Below are 27,475 nucleotides of genomic sequence, written 5' to 3' on the forward strand. Positions count from 1 at the left end.
GTAAAGTTATTTACTTCAGTATTAGTAGGCCTAATAAAAATGCGTATTTTCTACAGTGAATTGAAGTGCATAAATTATTAATATATGCAAGAGTCGATTTCTGTTTTATAATAATAATAATAATAATAATAATAATAATAATAATAATAATAATAATAATAATAATAATAATAATAATAAATTTAATTACATTACATAATTGGGCGGCAGGGTAGCTCAGTTGGTAGAGCAGCTGGCTACGGACTGGAAGGTCCGGGGTTCGATCCCAGGTGGTGACAGGATTTTTTCTCGTTGCCAAACTTTCAGAACGGCCCCGAGGTTCACTCAGCCTCCTATAAAATTCAGTACCGGTTCTTTCCCGGGGGTAAAAGGCGGTCAGAGCGTGGTGCCGACCACACCACCTCATTCTAGTGCCGAGGTCATGAAAAGCATGGGACTCTACCTTCATGCCCCCCAAATGCCTTCATGGCAAGTTACGGGGATATCTTTACCTTTACCTTACATAATTATATTAAGAGAGTCACATCATATGTTTTTGAGGGGATTGATATTTTGGTGTTCCGTGGCGAGTCTAGGCCCATCTAGGGTGTGCCGTAAGTATAAAAAGGTTGCGGAACACTGGTCTATACATCACACTAACACACGAAAACAAAAACACATACAAGATTGCAACCTTATTTAAGAAATTAAATTACAACATCGCATACAGAACAAATAATACTCTACAAAAACATCTCAACATACAAACAAACAAATACAACCACACAGGCGTGTACAAACTCAAATGAATCGCTTCATAAAGAAAGGGCCTCAGTCACATTTTTTTTTTCGAAATTGAGTTAACATTGAATTTCCCATCTTGAATGCTCAAGACATCATTTGATCAAGAAAATAAACCAGTCCAACACTTCTTTCATCGTGATATTGTGTTCGGAATGTGAGCGCTTTGTAAAGGAAGAGGCATCGGTCCGCACAGTTTTTCTTCATTTCCCACAACTTAGCTAAACTGGACTGAAACCCTTTCTTTATTAATCGATTCAAATGTAACACCTGCAACAATTTTTACATATGACAAACAGGTAGATCATTTCAAACACGTTACAAAGAACACATCACAGCCATAACAAAATTACAAAACACATCCACATATGCAGAACACGTTACAAATTCTAACCACACCTACAGAGACATCAACACAGACATGGAAATTCTACACATCCAACCAAAAATCCAGAAACTAAACACACTAGAACAATACGAAATATACAGACACACAAAAACACATCCAAATGAAATTCTCAACACACAACTCAATTTCAAAACACACACTCTTTGACTCCACATTACACAACACAAACACACCCCCACAGGGAACAAAACAAAAGGCGCCAAGACCAGCAACAACCAGTTTTGAAGAATACTATATATTTTGTCCCTTTGGATCCCCTCAAAAAATGCTATATACTGCAACCCCAATTTAGAGTCTTCCAAATAAAGTTTAAATATGTGATTTTATAGCAATTCATTAGCTATGTAATGAAAAACATAATAATAGAAGAAATATACAAAGAGGCAAAAAAGAATATAATTTTATGAAACTTCAAAGCCCTTGGGGCACCTCAAAAATTAAATACAGAAACTCCATATTTTTCACATTCCTACGTTAAATGAAAATACAGGTTTTTTTCATCTATTACATTTAGAAAACAGATAAAAAAACAATTTCATGTATAGATTCACTCCACCCTACTATAAATTTCCGTTACTAGTGACTGTGGATCAAATCATGTATCTGTCGAACTCTACAAACTGGTGAAAGTGTTGGGAAACATAACAACATTGTCACACTGAGATTAGCAATACTTTCGCAATACACTTGAGCAATACATGGTTCATTGTCCCGCATATCTATTCTATTTCTGCTGCAATATTTTCGAAGGCTTGCGTGTACCTATTGAGATTCTTCACCGCTCTAATGCAACACGATGGCTTTCCTTTCCGCGTTGATAACGGCTTCCGCCGTGAATTCGCGGAACACGTTTGGAAATAATCTCAGTCCGCATGTTTCATACACATGCTTCTTGAGAGGTTATAAGAGACTTCATCTGGCTATTTCTAACGTTGCTTTTTAGAAAAAATTTGGTATGGTTTTCATTCGCTTCACAGAAAAGATAATTTCATTGGGCAGCGGAAATTGCGATGTTTTTATTTCCATACATAAGTTGGTAGAGTGAAGATTTGGGAGAGAAGAATAAGAGGGAAAATCTATTAAGTACACGCGTTTTTTGTGCCTTTGGAAGTAGGATGGGGACTAGGGCTACTTAATTAAATCCATCGATTTCCTCTGTGATTTTTATTGCGTAGAATAAACTTACAACTAAAACGGTACGTTTCCTATCTAACCAAAAATTATTTTCTTTGAAAAATATTTGAATTATAATTTACTAGATTTCTTTCTTCAACGGCTTGGGTGATCATCGCACTAACCTCAACATACCTCCATTCTGGTTGGATGATCGTCCACTTCTGCTTCGGCATGTCCAGAGCCGTATTCTTATAATTGCTGCCTCAATTCTGTCTCCAACGTCTAACATATTCATACCACGACCTTAAAGACTTATTGGAGGTGCTCAAGTACTATGTAAAAATATCTGCTAAATAGCCTGCCATAGACAACCAAGAGAAGTTATTCAACTGATTGAAATTTATTATCACTCAGAAATAGTCGTACTTCATCACTTAACTCAAAGAATCGCTGCAAAATGTTTCCTCTGGATAACCAACGTACTTCTGTACGTAAAAGTAATTGCGTATGAATGAATGAATGAAATAGCTTATGAATTTCCCGTGAAGGGCTAGGGCCTCCTAAAAAGGGGAGCTCTTTAGAAATCATGCGGTGAGCTAATCCGCATGATGGTAGGTTCTGTTCTATATAGGTTTTGTTCATCGTTCGTGTGTGTACACTTGCACTCTCACTCAATACTTGCAAACTGTAGCGATCTCCATTCTTCTCGGTTCTTGGCTGTTCTGGACCACAGGGGTCCAGCTAGGCTCTTGAAGAAGTCCGCCCATCTGGTCCCAGGTCTTCCTCGGTTTCGCCTCCCGATGCGTGGGTCCCACGTGGTGGAAATATGCGCCCATCTGCAGCCTTGAAGTCTCGACACGTGGCCTCCCCATTTCCATTTCAGACGTTCCCCTTGGTGTGCCATGTCTCTGGTGTTTGTCAACTGCTTGAGTCTGGTGTTGGAAATCTTGTCTCTGAGGGAGAGTCCTAGGATTTTCCTCTCCATTTTGCGCTGGCAGATCTGAATCTGTGTCTTCTGGTTCACGGTCAGTTTCCAGGTCTGACAGCCGTAAAGTAAGGTTGGGAAGATACAGGATTGCAGCACCTCCAGCTTTAGTTTGCGGTTCAGTTTCTTGTCAAGGAGTATGAATTGCAGTGACCAGAAAGCTCTCCATGCTGATGCAATTCTTCTTTTTAGTTCTCTCGTCATGCAGCTTTTGAATCCGACCAATTTGCCCAGATATATGTATTCTTCCACGTACTGTAATCTGGTTGCGTTTACTTGGATTGGTTGTGGTTGGCTGTTCGTCATGACTTGGGTTTTTTCCATGTTCATGCTTAGGCCTGCGTGTGCGCTGCAATCGCTTAGTTCCTATATCATCTCTTGTAGGTCGGTGGCGTTTTTAGCGAAAAGTATGATGTCATCCGCGAATCTTAGGTTCGTGAGCCGATATCCGTTTATGTTGATTCCATGTCTTTTCTTCCACTTTAGCTTACGGAATATGTCTTCCAGGAGGCTAGTAAATAGCTTTGGTGAGATCGGATCCCCTTGTCGGACTCCTCTTTCTATTCTGAATGTTTGTCCTAGTTCTGTCATCACAGTGGCGTGCGAGTCTCCGTAGAGCTTATTTAGGATGTTGATATATTTGTGTTCGACTCCCTGGTTGCTCAGCGCCTGTAATACACAGGAGTGTTCTACCGAGTCAAATGCTTTCTTGAAGTCTATAAATGCGAGATAGAGGGGAATATTGAATTCGTCCGTTTTTTCTATGACGAATTCTATGACCTGGTTGATTGTAAATTGCGTATATCGGTTTCCAATTCATATAATTTTGAGAAGATTCTGGAATTTAAGAGTCGAGATTTGATAATCTTAACTACCTTATCAATCACTTTCTTTAATAATTGTGGCATCTTCTTGTAGCCAAGGCTTCTCGATGAGTACAGCAGTGGTTCCATTTCACATTGGGTGCAACATTCTTCACTCGAGGATTAAGTCCAGTTTTTAGGCCTGATATAGCACGAGCACCATCTGTAGTGCAAAATTGAGCGAGTTATAAATTATGAAATGTAAATAATGGCACGGACCCCCTAAATTTGTTTAATGGACCCCCTGGGGTTCGCGGACCACCAATTGGGAAACACTGTGGCAGTTACACAGGGTGAGATTCCACCGAAGACAATATAGAGCAACACATCAATCAAATTTATCACTACTTTTGAAATTCAAATCTCTTTAGTACTAACCAATTTGGCTTTAGGAAAAGGAAATCAACAAATGATGCAATTGAGCTTTTAATAACCGAAATTTTAAGAAATTTTGAAGATAGATCACAAGTTAATGCTGTGTTTTGTGATCTCTCCAAAGCGTCGACTGTGTTGATCACAAGTTAATTTTATCAAAATTAGAATTTTATGATATTCGAGGAAATACACTAAATATTTTTAGAACCTATCTTCATGGCAGAAGTCAATTAGTCTCAATAGGTGAAAATTGGTCAAGTTTCTCCAGTATACATTATGGCATCGTTTCTCAAACTATGGTCCGCGGACCACCTGTGGTCCTCGAGGTCTGCCCTTGTGGTCCTTAAAAAAACGAAGAAAAAGTAAAATTCAAATGAATTGCGTACCACACTATAGCTTAAAATCTCAGAGTTTGGAAATGACACATGGCAACCGAATTTCACTTTTTCTCCAAGTACTGACATTTTATGAAATTTTTTACCCTACCCGTCTATCGACTTCCCACTTTACTCCCAGCAACAAAACAGGGATTTAAAGCACTATACACTTGGTGTTTCTCGCAGCTTTCCCCTGCACATCTGGCGCCGCGCCAGTAACCCAGTTCGGGACCACCACAATTAATATAAAACCAGAACGAGTTCCTTTATTTGTATGATCAGCAGCCATTACAGTAAAATTCATAACAGAGGACGAAAGTACCGAACCTTAATTCAATTTTAAAATATAAGTATACAAGTATTAATATATGCTACGAAAATGATAAATTTGCTTCCGAAGGGAACAAGAGTAGGTGGTCTGCGGAACTGTTCTGATTTTAAAAAGTGGTCCCCACTTCAAAGAAGTGTGAGAAACGCTGCATTATGGTGTTCCACAAGGCTCAATAATTGGTGCACTGCTATTCTTAGTAGCAATAAATGACCTTCCTAAATTCATTAAAGCTATAACAATTATGTATGCTGATGACACTACATTCTTATGTTCTAGCTCTACTCTGAATGAATTACATGCTCTAACCAATGATATTCTATCACAGATGGCTTTATGGTTTGAATCTATTGGTTTTTTGCTTAATCAAGAAAAGACTATCAACATAACTTTAACCCTAAATCATATAATAAAAAAGGATAACACACAAAACTATACCAAATTTCTAGGACTTTTTATAGACTCCAGTTTAACATGGGTAAAACATATCGAATATATGTGCACAAAATTATCAAGAGTTATATATTTATTAAAGAAATTACTGACTTGCGTTTCTCAAAATTGTTTAAGATGTGCCTACTTTTCGTTCTTTCAGTCGATAATTAGGTATGCCTTAATTTTCTGGGGAAATGGTAGCAAAATTGGGAGTGTCTTGATTTTGCAAAAGGAAGCCATTAGAATTCTATGTCAATCAAACTATCTTGAACATTGTCGACGTCTTTTCAAACAATCACAGATATTAACTGTCATAAATTTATATACATACGACCTAGTCCTTTACACTCGACAAAATATAGACAATTACTCATTAATAGCCAATATAGATGATCATGAAATTAGAAATAATAAACAAATTAATATCCCATACTGTAGATTACATAAAACTAGTACAAATTTTTCTGTCATGGGGATTATATAATAAGCTTCCTAGTCAATATTATAAGTTACCGACCAATAGTTTCAAAGCTAGATTTTATAATTGGCTTTAGTTAATCCTTCCTACTCTGTATATGAGTTTCTCAACATAAATTCATACTATTTTTTTTAATAAATAAAGTTATTTACATTTAGTTACAATTTTTACATTAAGAGTGAAGTTTTTTCATTAATTTTAGAGTTTCAAAATGTTTTGTGTTTTCATTCTAATTGAACTTTACTGTTTTCAATTTATTTATTTATTTATTATTTATTATTTTGCTAATAATTGTAACATTAAAAATATAATATATACAGAAAAAACTTTAGCTCGCCTCTGAAAGAGTAGAACTCGTGCTCAGGGGCGGATTTCTGAATTGAAATTAATAATTATACAATAAAATTTGTCTTATGTCTACTTTGCAATTATAGTATATAAATTTAAATTTACAATTTTTCAATTTTTATAAAATCCATACATAACTTTTTAAATTTAATACTAGAACTATTAGAATTGACAAGATTAGGATATTTAAATATAAATTTGTTATATATTCTTGGGCCTAAATTACTACTATGATTAAATACTGTAACAGTGTTGCAGTCCATGTATGGTGGGTCCCTATCACCACGGCATGGCGCGTCCTCAGGTTGCGGATAGAGGAGACGGCCTCCAGATATGGAGGGTAGCTGCGAATATATTGAATAAGCAGTCGTGGACAGCCGATAAGGGGTGGTCCTCCAGCTTGGGGGTTGGGCGAAGGGCTAACAACCCATCACCGTAAAAAACAGCTTGTTACGAATTCCTACAGTAAGCCTCGGAATAGGACTGATTCTCTGGCACGACCACAGCAAAGGAATAAGGTTTTGAGATTTGGCACTTGGAACGTAACTAGTCTTTATAGAACAGGAGGGTTAACATTAGTAGCAAAAGAACTAGCTAGATATAGAATAGACTTTGTGGGAGTACAAGAGGTTAGGTTAGATGGGAATGGCATATCACAAATAGGAGATTACTTGTTGTATTATGGGGAAGGAAACAATAATCACCAATTAGGAACAGGATTCTTTGTACATAAAAGAATAAAATCAGCAGTAAAAAAGGTCGAATTTATCAGTGACAGGTTATCATATTTAGTACTTAAGGGTAGATGGTGCGACATCATAGTTATAAATGCTCACGCCCCTACAGAAGAGAAAGACGACTATATAAAGGATAGCTTCTATGAGGAATTGGAACATACTTTTGATCAGTTCCCTAGATATCATATGAAAATTTTATTGGGGGATTTCAACGCTAAAGTAGGACGGGAGGATATTTTTAGACCAACTATTGGAAAAGAGAGCCTACACGCAATTAGTAGTGACAATGGAGTTAGATTAGTCAACTTTGCCACATCGAAAAATTTAATTGTCAAAAGTACAACATTCCCCCATAAGGATATACATAAATATACTTGGACTTCTCCAGATGGATTGACACACAACCAAATAGATCACGTCTTGATAGATAAACGGAGACATACTAGTATAATAGATATTCGAACTTTCAGAGGTGCAGACTGTAATTCTGACCATTATTTGGTGATTGGAGAATTAAGAGAAAGATTATCAGTAGCCAAGCGAGTAGAGCAACAAGTTAATATTACTAAATTCAATATTTTGAAATTAAAGGACGAGGAAGCTAAGCAAAATTATCAGGTCGAAATTTCGAATAGGTTTGCCACTTTAGAAAGTTCCGACGAAGTTGAGAAAGAATTAGATGTTAATAGCGTGTGGGAAAATATCAGAGATAGTATCAAAATTGCAGCTGAGCAGAGCATAGGTTATTATGAAACTAAGAAAAAGAAACCGTGGTTTGATGAAGATTGTTGCATGGTAGTAGAAAGAAGGAAACAGGCAAAATTGAAATTCTTACAGGATCCAGTTGAGGAGAATAGAGATAATTATTTCAATGAAAGACGGGAAGCAAGTCGTACACTTAGGAATAAAAAGAGAGGTTACTTGAAGGAAAAACTGAATGAGGTAGAAACAAATAGTAAGAATAAAAACATTCGAGATTTATATAAGGGTATAAAGGAATTTAAGAACGGATATCAGTCAAGGGTAAACGTGATCAAGGATGAGAATGGTGATTTGCTTGCAGACTCTTCATCAATCCTAAACAGATGGAAAAACTATTTTGCGCAACTACTAAATGTACATAGGCCAAATAGAAATGATCGGGACGATATTGAAATACAAACTGCTGAGCCATTTATACCCGAACCCACGATTTCAGAAGTCGAAATTGCGATAGAAAATCTGAAAAAGTACAAGTCTCCAGGTATCGATCAAATTCCAGCAGAATTAATACAAGAGGGTGGAAGTGCATTATATAGCGAAATTTATAAACTTGTACTTGCTATTTGGGAAAAGGAAATTGTACCAGAACAATGGAAGGAGTCCATAATTGTACCTATTTTTAAAAAGGGGGACAAAACGAACTGTGGTAACTTTCGAGGAATATCACTTTTGTTGACGTCGTACAAAATTTTGTCCAATATTCTTTTGAGGAGATTAACTCCGTACGTAGATGAAATTATTGGGGATCATCAGTGCGGTTTTCGGCGTAATAGATCGACTATTGATCAGATTTTTTGTATTCGGCAGATAATGGAGAAAAAATGGGAGTATAAGGGTACAGTACATCAGTTATTCATAGATTTCAAAAAGGCATATGACTCGGTTAAGAGGGAAGTATTATATGATATTCTTATTGAATTTGGTATTCCCAAGAAACTAGTTCGATTAATTAAAATGTGTCTCAGTGAAACATACAGCAGAGTCCGTATAGGTCAGTTTCTATCTGATCCTTTTCCAATTCACTGCGGGCTAAAGCAGGGAGATGCACTATCACCTTTACTTTTTAACTTCGCTTTAGAATATGCCATTAGGAAAGTTCAGGATAACAGGCAGGGTTTGGAATTGAACGGGCTACATCAGCTTCTTGTCTATGCAGATGACGTGAATATGTTAGGAGAAAATACACAAACGGTTAGGGAAAACACGGAAATTTTACTTGAAGCAAGTAAAGCGATCGGTTTGGAAGTAAATCCCGAAAAGACAAAGTATATGATTATGTCTCGTGACGGGAATATTGTACGAAATGGAAATATAAATATTGGAGATTTATCCTTCGAAGAGGTGGAAAAATTCAAATATCTTGGAGCAACAGTAACAAATGTAAATGACACTCGGGAGGAAATTAAACGCAGAATAAATATGGGAAATGCCTGTTATTATTCGGTTGAGAAGCTCTTATCATCCAGTCTGCTGTCCAAAAATCTGAAAGTTAGAATTTATAAAACAGTTATATTACCAGTTGTTCTATATGGCTGTGAAACTTGGACTCTCACTCTGAGAGAGGAACATAGGTTAAGGGTGTTTGAGAATAAGGTGCTTAGGAAAATATTTGGGGCTAAGCGGGATGAAGTTACAGGAGAATGGAGAAAGTTACACAACACAGAACTGCACGCATTGTATTCTTCACCTGACATAATTAGGAACTTGAAATCCAGACGTTTGAGATGGGCAGGGCATGTAGCACGTATGGGCGAATCCAGAAATGCATATAGAGTGTTAGTTGGGAGACCGGAGGGAAAAAGACCTTTAGGGAGGCCGAGACGTAGATGGGAGGATAATATTAAAATGGATTTGAGGGAGGTGGGGTATGATGATAGAGACTGGATTAATCTTGCACAGGATAGGGACCGATGGCGGGCTTATGTGAGGGCGGCAATGAACCTTCGGGTTCCTTAAAAGCCATTTGTAAGTAAGTAAGTAAGTATCAGTGTTGCAGTATATGTGTATTTTCAAATGTATGCTTTTTTTTCCTCCCTTCTGTATTGTGACAAAGCCTATCACTGTATGTTTAATGGCTTAATAAATTGAATTGAATTGAATTAACATCAGACAAACATTCATGTTCTAGATGAGACTCGAACCCATGTTCATAGCCTTCCCGCAGCGACAAAGCTGCGTGCCTTGAACGCTGCGGCTGGTGATGTTATATTGTCTTTCAATACGATATTAAGAATTGTTAATATCGGCTCTTTGATGTTAACATTATATTATGACCGCGGAATCCGCATACCGTAATGAATAACTTAGATACAGGCCTACTACAGGTTTCCGATTGTGCCTCACACGGCTCACCGCAGGCCGCACGGCGATGCAGACAAATGAGAAAGGGTCTGTCTGTCTGTATTTGTTTTCTCAGAACCACATGGCGCGTTTAGAAGGGTTCGGAATGTGATAACGGTGGCTCGCTCGTCGGGCTATAAATACAGGCAATGGTGTTACAGAGTTTACTGTGGGGAGCTCACGAGATCAGCCCTGGTAGGAATGTGGAGTAATGCCAGTCCTACACGCAGACAACAGCCAGCGTAACGCCACTCTTGCTCGCAGAAAACGACACAATGACACACTATTAACTACATTACAGTAACTAACCAATGTGAAAACATTCGATCAACTTTTAAAATATAAACTAACAGTTTCAATTTATACAACACACCGACACAGAGCTAGTCTCAAACTACCTGATATTTTCAGCCACAGTATACTTTAATTAAACATCATGTGGTGGCAGTGATGTCATCTGTTTAGTGTCATAAGACCCTTAACTCATAACAACTTATCTCTGGTCAGTTCTAGGAAGAGCGGTGCTCCATTCATCAATGTTGTGCTGTAACCTGGAGATTAACCGTGAAAGGAATGTGCTTACTATTGCGTCATCTATAGGAATATCTTATGCGAAGTTTTACCGTTAGATGGCAGGAGCGTTCCATGCGGCACAACATGTTGTAGGGCTATATTATGTCATATTCTAGAGTTGATTATGTTCTCCCATTTGTTGATTTTCTGTGCGTGTCAAAATTATATTGTATAACCTAGTATAATTTAATATAAGTCATTATTTTCTTACCTCATAATTTAATTTAATTTACAATAAATAATAGTGTAAACTTGTATAATACTGAGTGATTCCCTCTATGAGATGGATGGGAAAATCTGCAGTATGCAGAATATAGATACGAGTAAATGGAATATTCATTAACCTAAACGAGAACTTTGAGAACAAGGTGCACGAATAAAAAAATAAGTAAATAAAATAGGAACTTTGTAGAAGATGAATATTACCTCTTTAATCATTAGTGTTGTAAGTACCGTACTCTAAAACCAGGATATGCAGCCACCAATGTTTTTTTTTTTTTCATAGGAAAGGGACTATCGAAAGTGATTACCTCGTATTTTTTCTCTAGTTGCAGAAAGATCAAATGCAATGTTTGATAAGGTGATATAATATGATTGCAATAGTATCACGATTATTGCTGTGTTTTGTAGGTTAAGGACATGCAGTTTTGAATATTATGTAAGATGATTTTGAAAATTTGAAGTAAAAACACGGTCTTAATAATTATTCTACACCACATTAAAAACATTATTCACGAAATGGATTTCACTATGGATCGACCTGGATAATAAACATCCCAGTTAATCGAGAGTTTATTGCAGGCGTAAAGTTCGCAGACTACTGGAAGTACTGAATATAATTAAAGCTAACATAGCTTGCAGTCGAGATTACATATGTTTTTATTAATTTTCCTTTTTACACTTCGAAATTGAAAATGTAGCCAGCAATTCTTTACTTGAAGTAAGCTAATATTAATTGTGAATAATAGTTCAATGTTTAAGGTTTAAAGCATATATTCAGAATATTTCGGGACTTAAATGAAGACAGAAGGTTTTCCCTGGTTTTTACATATAGGAACACAACAAAAATTTGGCATTTTGAGTTTTTTTAAGAGAATTTAATGTACTAATACACTACGTAAATCCTCAGTGTTTATATATGGAAAACAAATGCATACGCAAAGCGCATCCCTCAAAGTACACGCGCGCTATCTGTTGGTGCTAGTTCAGGATATCCCTACTGGAGCGAAGTAGTTAGATAATATTACCGTTATAACGTCAGTTTAAAAAACATGCGCTCTCCTGCATATGTCATATCCTGTATGGAGGGATTAAAAGACCAGGAGATTAACCGTGATCTAATTTTGTAACTAGGGTAGTATAAGTATGTGTGTATCAGTGTTATCGTTTGTGCTTTGAGAGTTAGCCAATGGAGATGCGTGTACCCACATGTGTGACCTTATGACATCTTATGACATCAACATTCATTCATAGCATAACCCCGCTGCGTCTCATTCCCCTGAGACTTTCTCCTGGTTGGAGTACAGCAGGTAACAACACTGGAGACACCGGAGAGAAATTCAACAAGCTGATAATGACGAGTTGGGACTTAGCGGCTGGGCGAAAGGTCAAAGGTCGGTCAGATGATGTCAGTCGATCTGCAGTAGTGGTTCGCATATTTTCCGTGTTGTCAGAAGTTTTGGCGCATCAGTGCTTGGTACGTACTCTGGCTTCTGGGTCGCTGCCCAATAAGCGAATACTGGAGCAATCGTAGAGTGGACGTGGTAGAGAGGACTGAAACAGTAGAAAAAATTCTGTCCTGTAAGCGCTTTTGTCACCTATTTTAAGGGATAATTTGGAATTGAACCCTGATACCTTAACATAAAAAATCGTCAGCTGATTGGACTACGACTGAAATTATGTCCGATAAAGATGAAGGCATTGAGATTAACAGCGATCTTTCACCTTTAACAATACGGTAATCAGTTAATGGATGCTCTTCGTACCAAAGGTCAACAGGTCTACTCCATTACAGGGGAAGCTTCCTAGGGCAGGTACGAAATTATCAAGGGGCAATTACTCGTGCTGTGATTCTTCTCTCATTTGCGTTCAAAAGAGTATTTGTGTGTTTGTTATATTTCCTGTTTCATTCAGTGGTTTAAGTCACTGTAAAACTGAAAGAAAAAAGTAGAGCTGAATACATTCTGTATAGACGAGCAAAGAACTGAGTTACTGGTATTTTGGTTTCGGTCGGATTGCATGATTTACTGAGTCTTCTGTTTTCTTACAGATTTAAACCAGAATAGAATAACGTCCCACAGGAGCTGCAAATCCACACAGAATCTGCTTTTAAGGTAAGAGAAGATTCACAATTTCAAAGGGACTGAAATTTCTTTTCATTCGCATAACCTGAAACTGTTGGCAAGAACAACTCTTTGCTCCTATCGTTTCCTTATAAATCATTTGCTTTCTGAGTACGATTTCTACACAGTTGATTGACGTAGGCCCTACCATTGATTCAACATACATGAGTATTTTAAACATTGTCTGATCTGCGTCAGACTATGAAAATTGTTGCGCTGATTTGTAAAATAGTGCATGTTGAAGTAAAATAATCAGTAAATATGATAACGCCGTACCTCCATTTGTTCAGAGTTCGTTTTCAGATTTTTATTTCACAACACTTCTATCTGCAGAGGTCATTCTTCGTCAAAATGCAACGTTGGCGAGAAATGTGCGATAATTTTGCATGGAACCCTTTTATCAGAGTTTTCTAAATGCCTTAAGTTTACGACAAAGACGTCTAAACTTTACTTATTTCCCAGAAAAATCGTGCTAAGGTTTCTATCGCCCCTGGCCAGGTTTGAACCCACGAAACTTAGACCCGTGGCCAGTACGGTAAAATGACACGGTACTAGGTTAATTTAGAAAAATTAGTAACACATTATAAATACTGTAGTTAATGTATTAATACATGAATGCGTACTGTAATTTTATAAAATTCAAGCATTAAAATCATACTCTGTTTTTTCATTGTGATTATGAAAGCAACTACGTGAGAATTATTCATAAACAAATGCATATTTTAGGGTAAAAAATGAAATGATAATGTAACACTACGAAAAAAAAATCGTCGCACAGTGGGGCCAATTACATGAATGCTGTAATTAATGTATTAATACATGAATGCGTAATGCAATTTTACAAAGTTCAAGCGTTAAAATCATCCCCTGTGTTTTTCAGTGTGATTTGGAAAGCAACTGAATGCGTGAGGATTATTCATAAACAGATGCATATTTTAGGGTAAAAAAATTAATGATAATGTAATACTGTAAGAAAAAAAATCGTCACACAGTGGATCCAATTACATGAAAACCTGGCATCAATTAATTTTATGTGCTTAATAATTTGTTACGCTGCTTAAACTGACTTTACTTGACTGTTAATTAATAAAAAAGCACGGTTAAACAAATCAACTGAATTCAAACACAAATTAGTTACATATATAGGTTTTTTTTTTCAAATAGAGTTTCATTAAGGGAATGTTAATATAGTAACACAATATGATTCTTAATAGCCTACTACTTATTTAAATAAAATATCAAGTTTATTTAACCCTAATCTACCCTATAGCCTAATAATAATAATAATAATAATAATAATAATAATAATAATAATAATAATAATAACATTAAACTGTCCCCATCCTCAAAAAAATTATTATAAACTAGCCGTACCCGTGCGCTCCGCTGCACCCGTTAGAAATAAATATAAAGTAATTACATAATTAAAATATGACATTTGATCCAGGGAACATTCGTGTTTGATAGAAGGATAAATCGTTTAATATGTTACTTAATTTAAATTGTATTTAAAATATTAAAATGCGATCATTTTGATCCAGAGACCACTCATTTGGTGCAATGACAATTCCCTTAACATGTTTCTTAATTGTTATTACCAATTATTTTTGGAAACGCGAAAATTAACAGAATAATTCTGGCTACAGATTTATTATTAGTACAGATATGTAAACATAGTTATTAAATTTTAAAGAAGGGAAACAAAGAAAAGGGCGTGAAAAATTACAATTGCAATTAATGTGGCACCATATGATTAATTAGGATTTGGCAGGATTTTTTTAACACAATTATCACAATGTCATCCCTCAGAGATGTTGGCAGAGCAAACTGCCGTCGAAATTCTTTGAAAAAAGCTCGTATAGTCCCTCGAGCACCTATGAGCAAGCCGAATACCTCAACGTGAATTAAGGCATATTTCAGCTTGAAATAGTTGACTGTAGGCTCATAGATCGACTTCTTCTCAAGATGGACCACGGCTGACTGATGACATCCTACTTCAAAACGTATCGTGGGGTTCACAATGATGCCCTGTTTAGTGTCAGCATTGTGCGCTGAAATATCTACTCGTCTTGTTGACCCATTTTCAGCTAGATAGGAGATTTCTTCCTCTACTATCCAGCCCTTATTTCTTAATGCGGCAGTAATTTTGGATCTTACAAGATGATGTCTAGAATTCCTCAAGAGCAATCCCTGTTCACAGAATCCCAAAACGTATGCTAAAGTTTCAATCTCCGGGCAGCCATATCTGCACCGGGTACCGTCGAGAGATCTGCCGGGAACGGAACGAACAGATGCTAAATTTGCTGTAATTTTCAGGCTAGATATCCATTCACTAATCGAAAGTCCTTTCTTGTTTGCAATCCAACTGTTGGCGGCTGTTACTTCGCTATACATCTCAACACCTTTTCCCCGTCCTGAAAGGGTCTTCCATGATTCATATTCACGACCTCGCAATTCTTCTCGTAAATTTCTACAACTGTAAGAATATGCATATTAATCTAAAATTTAAACTCTGCTTGTGTCCAGTGACTTGCTAAAATGTTATATAGGCCTATGATACAAAATTACTTGCGGGTATTGTAACAGTAAGATCTTGACAAAGAGATTTCTCGCTGCGCCGGCCGCCTCAAATTATTGTAACTACTAGTAGTAGTATATACAGTATATTATCTACATCAGTCAATTGACGGTGTGTTACGAAAATTATCCAACTTCGGTCAAATTTTATTACTCTGCTGCCACTTCCAACGGACTCCTAACGAATATTCACACGTTTATCACTGGGATTGGTGCGCTGGAAATCAATTTAGAACACTTTTATCTCAGCCACGACACATTTCAATTTTTATTGTACAATATAAATGCAATTATCACTACAATGACACAATAATTCTTGCAACAACTTCGTAAATGTAATTAACAGAGTCGCAGTTTCACTTCACTTCCACTAGATGACTTTTGAGTTCCAGGCTATAGGCGTAGCAGGGATGCCAATATCGGCAAACGAAATGAAACTCTGAAGAATGTTACAATAGGTGTGCTAAAGGTTAGGTTAGGTTAGGATAGGTTAGGTTAGGTGAGGTTAGGTTAGGTTAGGTTAGGTTTTGTTAGGTGTGTAAGATGATATGAATGGTTGCCACAGTTGGCCACACTGCAATCATTCTTCCAATCCACCTCAAATAACGTCACAACGACGGAATATGCCCCCCTTCTTCCTTCAAGTACGGCGATTTTCCTATATAAGTATGGAACCTATTTAGGGCGGGTTGGGTGGGACCACAGCTCTCCCAGTGATCACATCGAGTTTCTACTACTCCACACTACAAAACTAAGGTATTTTCAGTGTTTGTTTTTAATTTCCTATACTGGTAGTACAGTAATAAAAATTCACCCCAACTTCAATTTCTAAATATACGTAGTGAGTATGATTCATAAACCATTTCTTGTCCAAAGTTTAAACGTTAACACGTTAATGAAATCTTGTATGCATTTCGAGCAGGTATTTCTCAATCAATTGTTTATTTTTCATAAACGATACACCTAGCTTTATCCTCGACAGATAATGTTAAATTGTTTAATCCACACCTGTGGAGTAACGGTTAGCGCGTCTGACCGCGAAACCAGGTGACCCGGGTTTGAATCCCGGTCGGGGCAAGTTAAGATTTAACAATAACAATGTCTCACTTATTTACCACATCTCATCTTTACGTTGCGAGGTGTTTTCTGAGTGGTTAAATAATTTAAGAAACAATATATTTTCCCCCTCGAATTCTCGCATATTATGTTGGAAATTAGGATTAGTATGATCTAATATTAAAATTTATTTTGTCTTTAAACGTGAAATTCATTGCTTTGACTAAACAGTTTACGACTCACGGGACCTAATCTAAAAATATGTTTACTGTCTTCCTCCGACGAGTTTAGCGCTGGGACCTGAGGTATTCTTGCCATCCGTGCGGGGGGTTGCAGGTGGATTCTTTTGTTGCTACAGCCAAGCCGAGCCGAGTGGAGTGGGAAGTATTAATCGTCCAAAAATATGCAGTCTTCAGTTTGTAGTAATGTGTGAATATTTCATATACAATATTGTTTATCTTGGCCTATATGGCTTTGTTATTAATATATTAAATATATTGTTGCAATTTTTGCTCAAATATCTCCCTGATGTTAGCTATGTTAATATTATATGAATTACTCATATTAAATATTTCACCGTTACAAGTCATTTTTAAGGAAACATGCTGTGGAAAAGTTTTTGGTTTCATTCTATTGGAGTTTTAGAATATGTGTGATTGGTATCTGAAAAACAGATTCCTATAATGTCATGCGAAAATCATTTGTTGGTGATATCTTAAAATACAAATCAAGTAGTTTTACTTCTCAAGTGAGTTCAGCAGTACAGTATATTAAAATTTAAATTGATTACTTTACAAATTTAATTCAATTCTACTAATCACTAAATTGTATAGTATAATTCTTCTTTTCATTTAAATTATTGTAGTTGTATTATGATTTTTCTTTTTATTTATTTTATTGTATTTATATTTCTGGTAGTGGTATGGCCTTAACTTCACCAGAATAAATAAATAAATAAATAAATAAATAAATAAATAAATAAATAAATAAAATGTTCTACAATACTTTCCTTCTCTGAACACGTAAGTACGAATGGTTGTACCTCTATCTCGCCAAAAATACGTTAGAAAACTAATAGGCATAATGCTCTCGTAAACTGAGCGAATGTTTTCAGTAGGATTGTACTTCCTTCCAGACTGCCGCTGTCACTGTTCCCTCCCACTCCAGTACCGCGCTAGACTAGTCGGAACCGCATTCCTCTCAGCACTAAACTCCTCAGAGGATGACAGTAGTTTGATCACGTGAAATGGTTAGTACAAATTCCGAAAACAGAATACCATTTTGAAATGTAGCCTACTTAAGCACTTTCTTTCTTGGAGAAGTCGCTACCATGCTATTTTCTCTCTTGGACATTTTAATAAAAATCTAAACACAAAATAAATCCATTAAAATTAAAATCTGAGATATATTTCTGTCCATTAGCCACGTGCATGTTTCATACCAAGTACAGTACGATTATTTAGTCCTGACAGTCGCCGGCAATCTGCGCCTGGGTCAGGCGAGTCCATTTAGTTACGCCAAGGGGTGTTTGGGTTGTTCACTCGCTTGCCTTCGGAGCGATCGGATGTCATGCGTGCGGTAGAGCGATATGTTTCCAGTACAATTAAAACTGTACTGCATTCCTTTACCGACCGCTCGCCCTTATCTCTACTCCGGAACTCTCCCCACTCCTATTACTTTCCCTCTTTCACGTCGCTGAGCTGTCAGGACTAAATAATCGGTCTGTAGGTCTACAAGCTATATCTTATTTAATTCCACTTACCTGAATATAGAGTTGAATTGGAAACAATGCAACAGAACTGAATTGTGTATTCATATTAATATTAATACCGGTATTACTAATTAATTATTAATTCACAAGCTTGGTTACTTGCAATTTCATCAGTTTCCTTCTAGTGCAAACCGGAATTTTTGCTGCCAACGTAACAGTTGTAGTATTTGTCTGTGCTCCAATTTCGAAACGAAGTTGGTAAAAGGAAATTCAACCTGAGAGCTAGAAAATCACTATAATCCATTAGCATATGTAGTAAATGGGGGAAATGGTTAGATTTCACCCTTAGGGTATTAAGCTGATCCGGACTACTATTACTACTGCTACTACTACTACTACTACTACTACTACTACTACTACTACTACTACTACTACTACTACCACCACCACCACAACCACCACCACCACCACCACCTTGATTTTAATATCTGATCGGTTAGGGGGAAAGAAACTGGCCATCCTACCCCATTATCTCCTAGCCTAGTTGCCTCATAAGTAGTGTCTTCTTGGTATCACTTGTGAGGTTCAGAACTCTTCGGAAAGTTGACTAAACAACAATCTGAACGGTTCGTGTCGCAACGTTTACTGTTCATAAAATAAAAAGGATAAGACACAACGCTGACAGTTATGGAATTATTAGTCAAATCATTAAAAACTTTTCACCCACTTTAGGGATTCTAAGAATCCTCTATCAATTTTCTAACAGAGAAGAACATAACTGAGATTTTATTATCAAATCAAACTAATCTACATGTAGAGTATAATTGCCACTAGAAGAAATAAGAATCGTTGAACAGCTTTTACAATATAACCCTATGTCATATATACCCAGATTGCTCTGCGTTATAGGCTTTGACGGTAATAACTTTTGTCAGGTTTACTATGCTGCCATCTAGTTCTTACATAATGAGTCACGTCATAACTCCCATTTGAATTGCATTAGCGTCTGTACTGCTATCTCGTTTTCGTTTACGGCGGACGGGAGGCGATCCTTGCGGTTGTTCTCTTCAAAGTGCAACCGATTTTAACATAGGAATGAGCAATTATATGTGATCTGGGATATAACTTACAAACTTTTTAAACAAATTTCAAATGTTGCTGTACATTGTTTATCTTTCATCATGCCTGAAATGCGAGGCATTCTTTGCATATATTTTGTAGGCCTGTCGCATTTTCAGCACGCATCTTCCTTATTTTTATTGGCAATAGACTTTACACCAGAACTTTCGTCCTTTCTTCTGAAGTACAGCCTCGCCATATTACTCTCTCCCCAATGGTATGTAAACTAATTGGACTTCCTCCCTGGTGGTGTCTAAACCAATTGGACTTTGTTAAGGAATTTTCACCTTGTCTCTGCCCAATTAACCTGTTTTATAATGCTATCCAATCCATACCCGAGCAATACTTTAAACAGTTCTCGTTGCTAGTGTTTATATTGGTGTCTAACTTCTATAAAATAATGTAACTTATGTAAATTACAATAGTGACATAAATTAACAAAGCACAAAGAAATTGTTAAATTCTGAAATAACTTTCTATTTATTATATACAGCGTGTTTCAGTTTTTTTATATTGCGAAATTTAATTGAAGTGAATTTTATTATGGCAGGCAGTGTAACTATCTCATGCCCCCATGTTATATTGCTACCTTTGCACTTCATTAGAACCAGGTACCCAGCTTCGAAGCCGTTAGCCCTGTGAAATATACAGTATATTTATTTTCCCCTATTATCATATTATAGGATTATCTAAGAAATTAGCAATTTCTTTGTGATAGTAGAAGAGAAAAGAGTGGGGGAATCGAAGTGGTTCGTGGCCCATTTCTTTTAGGGCTCATCCCGACGGGTGTTTCAGTAAATGAGAGTAAAAATTAAATAGGACATATGGGATACTCTACTGAACATTTTGATATAGAGAAACTAGGGTCAGAGAAGCCAACTTAAAAAAAATATTGGCTTAAAGTATTACTGTTTTCTGGGTCATTTACAGCTAATTTTACATGTATTTATTTACATTTAGTTTTTACATTGTTTACAGCTTTTGTTGTACAGTACCATATCATTGACAAATCTAAGTTAACGTACCATTTTGTACCTCACAACAGTTGCTCAAAATGACGGCGACCAACCTCAATGCAGGCATGACATCGGCATACGAGATTCTGTCGCACGCTTTAAAATTCCTGATGTGTTTTTAATCACATCACAGGCTAATACAATCCTGCGGTCTCATACTGTACACAAGCGATTTTAGATATCTCCATATGAAATAATCGAGTGGAATAAGGTCGGGCGACATCGCAGGCCATGGAATAGGACCTCCCCTTCCAATCCAGCGACCAGGAAATGTAGCATCCAGATGTACCGGTACAGCTAGAACATACTGTTTGACTCTTCAAATGATGTGAAAGTTTTTCCGTTGATTTATAGCATGTTCTGTCATGTGATAATGTAACAGAACCACCTCGTCGATGATAGGTGCCTAGCTTTCAGACTCTCCCTCAACCGTTTCAGCCCATATCTGCTTAAGGTGGCTTCTCAGACCCTAGGTCCCCATCTCAAAATGTCCAGTAGTGCATCCTCTATGTCCTGTTTAATTTTTGCACACGTTTACCGAAACACTTTGTACTATATTTGTATCAATATAAAACCTAATGCATCTTCATTTTAAAGATATATCTATTAATTCTGCATGCATGGGGGAGGGATCATACTGGAATAGTGTTAGCAATGGGATAGCGGTTTGTTTAGCTAAATCTGCAGCCACAATAAGCACTAGTCACGCAAAGTGCCCATTTCATATGTGAAAAAAAAAGAATAAAAAGGGGATAATTGAAAAGTAGAGCAAACAGTGATGCAGGTTGTTAATGGAAGTGGTATTATTTATCGACAAATCTCAACGGAACAAGCGGCAAACTGTTTAGTTCGGATTTTATAATCACTAAGTTCACATCTGATCATAATAAATTTTGTCCCTACAAACAACGTGTCAAAATCAATACAGTACAAACCGTCAAATACTTACTTTTCGAATGTCCAATTTTAGAATTAAAACTATATAATTTGAAACCTCGCCTATACAGTTGCAACATGTTATATACCGGTACCAGTGCTAGTGAAACTTTTAGTCGCGTGACTCCAAAACGTAAAAATAATTAAATAAATTAATAAAATTAATACTGCAAAATCTTAATACCAGCAATGACTTAAATCTTATATGAGCGATTGATTCAAACTACGATTATTTAGCTGCCTTGATACCGATGTGTTTGAATTAGAGTTGGGTCGATTCGTGGTATCAACGAATCGTCGTTCAAAAGAATAGTAACGAATCGTCATTCAAAAGAATCGTAACGAATCGGCATGGTATCGTAACCCACGATTCTATTTACTTGTTTGATGTAACCTATCAGTGGACAATTCCGAACCCTGCCGAATACTCCCGAGCGAGAGTGAAATCAAAATACTACATTTGTTAAGTGTGAAAATTAATGAACACGAACCTGAAATTTGTATAGTTCAATAGAGATGTAATGCAAAAAATGTATTTGATATTAAGGTTCAGATGATAAATTGTAATTAAGAAGCACTATTTTTTATAATTTTGTAGACTAATCGAGGTCATGATGAATGTTTCTAGCCAATGGGAAAGAGACAATCCAATTGTCTCGCCTCTTTTGCCACCTATGCGAGTTATGTATAGTTTGACAACTTCAAGTGAAACCCCGTAAAACACGCCAACTTCTGGAATCTCTCTCTTTCTTTCTTCTCTCTCCCTCGCTCCTCGTCATTCAGTCACCAGTCACCACGTAAATATATGAGAGGGTGTGTGTGGGCATCGCGACCAATAGAAGAACCACTCTCCAGTATTACCACAATAACGGATTCTTCATTTTTGCCTCGACTGTCTGCTAGGAAGGTTCCATTATGCTAGCATTGCAGGCAACTAGTCAACCTTTTAATGTTTTTGTTAGCAGGTTTGACAAACTGTCAGTGGACCTGAAAGTACATAGTGCATAGTGCTCTCTCCCTTCCCCCCGTGCTTTCTCACTTGCTCCTCCCCAAGGCAGCCAGCGCTCAAGTAGTAACTCGGTCAGGGTTTCAGTTCGATTTGTCAATCTATAGAACGTTTTTGTTCTACCCGTGATTTGCAAAGGAAAGTATCCTGTGAGTCATTCGTTGACGACTCAAAAGAATAGTTGGAATCGCAGACTGGGAAGAATCGTAAACGAATCGTTAGAATCGATTCGTAATGTATGATTGAATCGTTGGAATCGACTTCTGAAAAAGAATCGTGTTGCCCAACTTTAGTTTGAATCGACATGTCTGTAGTCGTCGATATGTGCGATTTCAACTTGCCGCGTACACTGCGCCAGCACAAAGCAATGTTGCCAAGTTGGTGATTTTTTCACTAGATCTGGTGTTTTTGGGAAGGCATTTGGTGCCAAAAAATGTCGAAATTCTAGTGTTTTTAAAGTAAGTCTATAGGTAGTGATAAATCTGATGTATTGGACGCACAAAATTAATATTTGATTTATTCTGAATTTTCTTTTAGTTGGCTTCAGATCTTAACTGATTGGAAAAAGGTAGACATCGCTTAACATTTCAATATAGTAATATGGGATTCCTCGCCCTATCATCACTCTATCAGCTCACAGAATAGGAGTTACGAGGTCATGAGCTTGAGGAAACAGAAAGTAGGAACAAAGAGGTACATAGGTAATAACTGTCGTAAAAATGCACAAATGAAAAATTATATTTGTTCAAATTTCGAAATGCTTGTGCAATATTATAAATAATTGTGCAGAAAGGTAAAATTAATTAAGTATGCAGAAACAAAAGTTATGCAATTTGTTTCTTGGAGTTTTATTACTTTCAATCCATCTTATTACACTCTAGATATACTTATGTAACTAGGTTTTTTTTAGAATCAATTACTGCTGAATTTACATTACATTAAAATACGTTATATTACGGGCAATCTAAACATTGAAATTCTTTACTAGTAGGCCTTTCAAGATATTTTATTCTTAGTAGGGTGCTAACTCTTTTTACTGAAAGGCGGTTTCTAATTCCAGTTTTTACAAGTTTCATGCAACTAAATCCTCGCTCACAATTTACAGAATGCGATGGAATTATATAAATCAATTAGAAGAAATTGTTCACTTAACTTACATGAATTTCACCAACTCTTTGAAATCAATTCCCGAACTTCTATTGTTCAATACCTTTTTGGACATGCCCATGCTATTAGCATTTCATTTAAATTCAGATTAGTTCAAACACATCTCATTTCATTTTCTCCATTACTATCTTCATTTCTGAAGTTCAACGTGGTTGTCGCATTTTTGCACATTTACATTCAAAGTTTGTTGCATTTTTAGAAGTCGAGTAGCAAAATGCGACAAATGCGATTGTTGCTTAAACCTTGCTTCTCAAAAGGAGGATGTCATCTTTGAAGAGGCGGGAGAAGAGAAAATGTTCTAAGGTGTAAGGTAAAATTATAATTTTCAATGATGGACTTATATTTTATTTATATTTCAACACAAATGCTCTCTCATAAGTAAAATTCATATTTTGATAATTTTCTGATGATTTGTATATTATTATTTAGTGACATTTTATTTGACGAGTTGGCAACTCTGACAAAAGTCTTGACATATTCAAACGTGGACACGTCCTGTTTACCAGTGCCTGTATAAAAGAAGCGGAACGTGAGACATAGATAATTTTCGAGCATGCGGCCGGTCCTTTCATTGAATTTTTTAGAAGTTTAATTTCAGTGTTAATTTAAGGGTTCAGAGCCATAGTGGGCCAAGCGCCATATATTAAAAACGGAGAAAACAAGAGTTAAAATTAAGTGAATACCATAATTCAATGAAACATATAGGAAGTAATATAAAGTATGCACATTAAAACTAAATGATATTTCAATCTTCATTAAGCTATAGTATTCACTTAACTTCAATCCTTACTTTCTCCGTTTTTAATAAATGGCGCTTGGCCCATTATGGCTCTGAACCCTTCAATTGGGCTTTGTACTTTTAGTGTGCTCTCAGTAAAAATAGTACGTGAAATATTTTTATTTATTGATAATCCAAAAGGAATAATTTTACGAAAAAGCGAAGTGTTCTGTCTTAGATGTTCTATTGAAAATTGATTGGGTTGGTATTAGATTTTCTGCAACAGGAACACCACAGCACGTGTCCATTTGATTTCTGTTCATAATGAACTATTTAACCATTTGCAGCACAAATAATTTTTTTATGTTTTTCACTTAATGGATCATAACAAAGCTTCGATCAATTTTTTTCAACATTTTAACTCTGCACACAATTTCAAAACATAGATGGCACCTCTATCTATACTCAAGAGGTGGTTCCTTGGTGGAATATCTGTGCCATATATTTTAGAAATAAAGAAAACGGTGGCTCTTCTGAACAACCACTATGCTGCATAAGATTAAATACTATAGTTTGATGTCCACAGCTGTGGAGTAACGGTCAGCGCGTCTGGCCGCGAAACCAGGTGGCCCGGGTTCGAATTCCGGTCGGGACAAGTTACCTGGTTGAGGTTTTTTCCGGGGTTTTCCCTCAACCCAATACGAGCAAATGCTGGGTAACTTTCGGTGCTGGGCCCCGGACTCATTTCACCGGCATTATCACTTTCATTTCATTCAGACGCTAAATAACCTAGATGTTGATAAAGCGTCGTAAAATAACCCAATAAATACTATAGTTTGATGCACTACAGAAGACTATGAATATTCACAACTGCACATCCTATGATTCGGCAAATAAAAAGACGTGACTGTATAACGACAGTTATTAAAAATTTATATTTATTTAATCGGATGATAGTCCATAATGTTGTTTGCCTTTAAGTCCTATCTACCAAAAATATAGAGCCATAAAAGTTATTTCGGCACTTGCAAAACCAAACATCCGTCTCTTAAACACAAATTCTTGGAATTTGTGAAGGAAAGTTACATTCTTTGAAAAATCAACAAGTTTCTATTTATAAAGGAAACCAGAGTGATAACGCAATACACGGAGTATCCTATGACATAGCGTTAAGAGTAACAAAACGAGGAAGTCCAACGCGATAGCTGAAAACCTCTTACTGCCTTAAATTATTAGCTTTAAAGAAAAACAAATAATATAATACTTACTTACTTACTTACTTAGGGGAGTGTCGGGTAGTATCGGACATCGGGTAATATCGGACAGTGCGTTTCTTTCATCTACCACCATATGGTAGTACCTGAATGACATGGTTACGTTTCTCTATGCGACATCACAGAAACGTAACCATGTCAATCAAGTACTATCATCGTGTGGTAGATGAAAGAAACTCACTGTCCGATATTACCCGATGTCCGATACTACCCGACTCTCCCCTACTTACTTACTTACTGGGTTTTAAGGAACCCGGAGGTTCATTGTCGCCCTCACATAAGCCCGCCATCGGTCCCTATCCAGCCGACCTGGATGGCTCAAGCGGTAGGGGTACGGCATGTCTCTATCGCTTGGTCCGAAAGGTTGTGGGTTCGAGTCCCGCCTTGGGCATGGGTGTTGTGTACGTACTAGTTTAAGAAAGCAGAAAAACAGAAAAACAAAAAGAGTAACGAAAAAAAAGGGGAAGGAAAAAAAAATCCTGAGCAAGATTAATCCATTCTCTATCACCATATCCCACCTCCCACAAATCCATTTTAATATTATCTTCCCATATACGTCTCGGCCTCCCTAAAGGTCTTTTTCCCTCTGACCTCCCAACTAACACTCTATATGCATTTCTGGATTCGCCCATACGTGCTACATGCCCTGCCCATCTCAAACGTATGGATTTAATGTTCCTAATTATGTCAGGTGAAGAATACAATGCGTGCAATTCTGTGTTGTGTACCTTTCTCCATTCTCCTGTAACTTCATCTCTCTTAGCTCCAAATATTTTCCTAAGCACTTTATTCTCAAACACCCTTAACCTATGTTCCTCTCTCAAAGTGAGAGTCCAAGTTTCACAACCATAAAGAACAACCGGTAATATAACTGTTTTATAAATTCTAACTTTCAGATTTTTTGACAGCAGACTGGATGATAAAAGCTTCTCAACCGTATAATAATAACAGGCATTTCCCGTATTTTTACTGTGTTTAATTTCCTCCCGAGTATCATTTATATCTGTTACTGTTGCTCCAAGATATTTGAACTTCTCCACCTCTTCAAAAGATAAATTTCCAATAATTATATCTGCAGTGCTTGGGAAAAGTGACATAAGTCAGTTTCCACAAACCTTTTTTGATAATTTATTGACAACTTACACTGGTTTATGTCGATTTGATTTTTTTTTTCTGTATGAATTATTGTAATGGGAGGAATACCTATGTATTTTTTTCCAAGCCAACAGATGTTCCGTAAGTTGTCAATAAATTATCAAAAAAGGTTTGTGGAAACTGACTTGTGTCACTTTTCCCGAGCACTGGAGATATTTTCATTTCGTACAATATTCTCGCCACGAGACAACAAATAGTATAATGTAAAACATTAATTTGTTTCAATATTAAAGTTTTATTTTGATAAGTCATGTAGGCGGAAACAAGAACAGTTTATTAATATTCAGAAGTTACTGACTTAACTGAAAAATTCCAATATGAATTGTAAGTTGCTCATACTGCGTGCTGATTGCGATATGGTCAGTGTTTTAATATACCTGGAAAAAAAAACAAACAAACAAACAAAAATATAAAGCTATATCGCTTTCCAACGAGATTGTGTCAAAGCGAATCTATGAGAAGGCTACCGATAATCGCGTTCAGATAATTCAG

The 27,475-nt window shown here is 36.6% G+C and overlaps 1 protein-coding gene across 1 annotated transcript in view; it reads left to right on the plus strand.

The window, feature by feature from the left end:
- kek5 (kekkon 5) overlaps positions 1-27,475 on the plus strand; it is a 1,258,756-nt gene that overhangs the window by 995,597 nt on the left and 235,684 nt on the right. The window contains exon 6 of the mRNA XM_069840117.1: positions 13,176-13,239. The gene's annotated coding sequence lies outside the window, so the exon portion shown is untranslated. The remainder of the gene's footprint in view (positions 1-13,175; positions 13,240-27,475) is intronic.

This window comes from Periplaneta americana, chromosome 11, assembly GCF_040183065.1.
Source record: "Periplaneta americana isolate PAMFEO1 chromosome 11, P.americana_PAMFEO1_priV1, whole genome shotgun sequence".
In the NCBI taxonomy this organism is placed as follows: domain Eukaryota; kingdom Metazoa; phylum Arthropoda; class Insecta; order Blattodea; family Blattidae; genus Periplaneta; species Periplaneta americana.